At 45.6% G+C, this 3,782-nt stretch overlaps 1 long non-coding RNA gene across 1 annotated transcript in view; it reads right to left on the bottom strand.

The window, feature by feature from the left end:
• Nucleotides 1-786, bottom strand: part of LOC147996138 (uncharacterized) — a 4,472-nt gene extending 3,686 nt beyond the window's left edge. The window contains exons 1-2 of the long non-coding RNA XR_015671205.1: nucleotides 563-786; nucleotides 104-165 (exon numbers count right to left, since the gene is read on the bottom strand). This is a non-coding gene — a long non-coding RNA (uncharacterized LOC147996138). The remainder of the gene's footprint in view (nucleotides 1-103; nucleotides 166-562) is intronic.
• Between the last annotated feature and the right edge of the window lie 2,996 nt (nucleotides 787-3,782).

The raw sequence follows: 3,782 nt of genomic DNA, 5'->3' as shown, positions 1-3,782 counted from the left end.
GTGTCTCCCATCCAGATGTCCTTGAAACAAAGGCCTCATGGCTTCCCAAAAGTGACTTACTTTACCTCCCAGAAAGGTTTGCGTCTCCTGTGATCTCTCTCACCTTCTATGTGAAGGGGTTGAGGTAGAGTGACCTCAAGCCTCAGGTGTGGCTTTTGCTGGGCTCTGTGAAGGCAGAGATCGTTGTCCTTCCATCATCTCTGCATCACATTCAAAACTGTAGTGTTGCCCTTGCTGGGGTCCGGGAATCACCTCACAAACTACTCGAACACCAATCTCAGACATGGATAGTTCATTGATCATATGCCCCAGAACTGACTGACCAAGGCCACAGTCCAGATTTGGGAACTGAACCACAACCCTGAGTTAAGGGCATTTGAAGCTTGAAATCTGCATACATCTGTGCCAAGTTATTCCACCAATGAAGAATTAGGGATGGGGGATATAACCATTGACTGAGGTATTCAACTGTGGCAGGGGACTTACCTTGTCTGAGATTCATGTCCTAATTTGTCTACAGGGATGGGACTTGTCTTAAGTTGCTAACCAGGATGTCACTTACCCACATATATGTCTCTTTCTGCCAAGTAGGATGTCAGTCTCCAGGGAGGTCTTGGAAACTTAAACTTTACCTGACCACTACTCGGAATGGAAGTATATTGTATTGATCCAGATGTCGCTCTTATATTGTGGTTCATCTAAGGGGCAGTTGATACCATAAAAGCTTAGCTGCAGGTGCAGGAAGGACTGCTGCGTGGTTGGTTTGAGTCCAAGCTTATTGTGGGTAACTACAGAAAGAGTTCTACTGACTTCTATCATGATTGGTTTCCAAGGGCACAGAGTATAGTAGATTATGCAATCAATCTTGGCACTAGAGCGTTTCCTAGTAACAGCAGCAGAAACATAGAAAAAAGTTTCCATTTAATGGCAGGTTAGCCAGGTAACAGTTACCTAGACCTTATTATTCCATCTAGGTGTTAATATTTTCTCTAGACCTTAACACACCACCCCTCCTGAACCTTAACAGGCCCATGTGTGGTTTACTGGTTTTATGTGGTTTTGTGTGTGTGTGTGTGTGTGTGTGTGTGTGTGTGTGTGTGTGTGTGTGTTGCCTGCACTGTATGCAGGGCTAATGCCTTTGGAGACAAGAAAAGGTCTAGAAAGCCCTGACACTGGAGTCACAGATGGCCAAACCCGAGTCCTCTGCAAAAGCAACAGGTAGTTTCCCCAGCTGAGCTGTGTCTTCGGCCCTCGGTTTACTTGTGGTACAATTGTCTCTCCTTTAAGACTATAAGTTCCACAAGGGCAGGGAGCACTCTAAGCTAGAAATTTCTGTGCTATACACAGTCCCTCACAGTATTCAGCTGTTCGAATCCTTCCTGGAGCCTTTGCTTCTCACAGAGGCTGTGCTATTTGAGATCCAAGGTGAGAAGAGACTCAAAGACCAGCATTCAGAAGGCGGAATTATTTGGGAATTTTCTTAAGATTCCTTCCTTCCTTGGAGACTGGAGAGTTGACTCAGTGCTCGAGAGCACTTGTGGTTGCAAAGGTCTTGGGTTTGATTTCTAGAACCACCCTCTCCATGGGCACCAGGCACACATGTGGAGCACAGACCTACATGTGTGGACAAAACACTCAGGCACATAAAATAATAGAAATAAATCTAATGATAACCATGGTGATTCTTTTCTCTTTAATTACTTCAGCTGTGCAGAAGCCAAGAATGCCATGCCTAGGTGATCCTATGACAAGGGCATTCATTGTTAGCCAATGGCAAAGGCCACAGTCTGCTAACTCTAGTGAAATTCGTCTCTGAACATTCAGAGGTGCCACATGAATAAACCCAGGAAACCTGGACAGGGGGCTGGGCATGTGTTTCCCCAATCTCCATGTCCCCAAATCTTGTAGGTTCTATGTATCCTTAGCCAAGTTTTATCTTAGTCAGAGCTTTCCACAAAGATGTGCCTGTCATGTCCACGTGCCGTCAATGACGGCAGCCGCCAGCTATGAACTCTATTTTTGGCTTCAAATATAACTGTGGTGGTTTCTATGAGAACGGCCCCGAGAGGCTCATATACTTCAACATTTGATCCCTAGATGGTGAGACTAGGAAGGATTAGGAGGTTGGAGGAGGTATCTCATTGGGGGTGGGTTTTGAGGTTTCAAAAGACTTGTGAGAGTCCTAATGTAAATGTAGTGTTATCTATCTATCTATCTATCTATCTATCTATCTATCTATCTATCTATCCATCTACCTATCTATCTATCCATCCACCTACCTATCTATCTATCTGTCCATCCAGCCATTCATCTATCTCTATCTCTATCTCTATCTCTATCTCTATCTCTAGCCCTAGCCCTAGCTCTAGCTCTAGCTCCATCTCTAGCTCTAGCTCTAGCTCCATCTCTAGCTCTAGCTCTAGCTCCATCTCTAGCTCTAGCTCTAGCTCTAGCTCCATCTCTAGCTCTAGCTCTATCTCAATCTCTAGCTCTAGCTCTATCTCTATCTCTAGCTCCATCTCTAGCTCTAGCTCCATCTCTAGCTCTAGCTCTATCTCAATCTCTAGCTCTAGCTCCATCTCTAGCTCTATCTCTATCTCTAGCTCCATCTCTAGCTCCATCTCTAGCTCTATCTCTATCTCTATCTCTATCTCTAGCTCCACCTCTAGCTCTATCTCTAGCTCTAGCTCTATCTCTAGCTCCATCTCTAGCTCTAGCTCTAGCTCCATCTCTAGTTCTAGCTCTACCTCTAGCTCCATCTATCTCTATCTCTATCTCTATCTCTATCTCTATCTCTATCTCTATCTCTAGCTCCATCTCTAGTTCTAGCTCTATCTCAATCTCTATCTCTAGCTCTAGCTCTTGGTTGTTGCTCAAGATGCGAGCTCCCAAATAGTGTTCACTCTGCCATCATGGGTTCTAAGCCTCCGAAACAGTAAGCCTAATTAAACTCTTCCTTTTACAAGTTGCTTTGACCAAGGTGCTTTATCACATCAATAGAAAAGTAACTAAGTAACTTGTATTTCACAGGATTATATTAAATGTAAATACTTCCTGTATCAGACAGCATAGAGGAGTCTTCTTACCTGTTGCAGGTTAAGCTCCGGAGGCCTTTGAGTGAGCCCTGTGCTTCCCCGTGTTACTAAGCAAGTGAAGGCTCTTATTCTGCTTAGGTAATACTTGCAAATAGGCTGGGCACAGCTTCTTTACTTACACAGCACTGAGCTTTGAGCATCAGTAGCCCTTGGCTCTTAGTGTCACAGTCCCTTAGAGCTATGCCTTGAGAACAGTGACCTCACCTCTGTGCAGCTGATGTCCACAGCTCTTGTCAACCACTCACGGTGGTTCCTTGACAGCTAGAACTGGTGGCTCACAGCAGCCCTCTGGGACAGTGGCACAAATCAGTTTTTCCTTATGTTTTTCTCTCCTGTACTCCTTCAGCTTTCCACAGAGCTTCACCTTCCTCAGATTTCTGCAGTTTCACCCTTCAATAGTCAGCTCCCCACAGCGCTTCACCTCTGCAGTTCACTCTTGACCCCTATCAGAAACTCTTCAACCACTTGGTAGCTCTTAGTGAAAAGCTCTCAGGGAGAACTTTCCCTCGGGATGGAGACCCTCCAACTCCAAAGACCAGACCGAGACACCACAGGATGCAATCAGCAAGAGGATTTGGTTTATTGTCGGGATACACAGGCACAGGCACCTGCGGGCGCTTCAGTCACTCGGGGGACTGGCGCGCCCCACGGAACCAAGGATGGGCTTTTATAGGATTTTGGGGAGCA

This window comes from Rattus norvegicus, chromosome 2 (genome assembly GCF_021556685.1).
Source record: "Rattus norvegicus strain SHRSP/BbbUtx chromosome 2, alternate assembly SHRSP_T2T, whole genome shotgun sequence".
Classification (NCBI taxonomy): Eukaryota; Metazoa; Chordata; class Mammalia; order Rodentia; family Muridae; genus Rattus; species Rattus norvegicus.
Note: the sequence above shows the minus strand (reverse complement) of the source record. Positions and strands in the feature narration are given on the sequence as shown.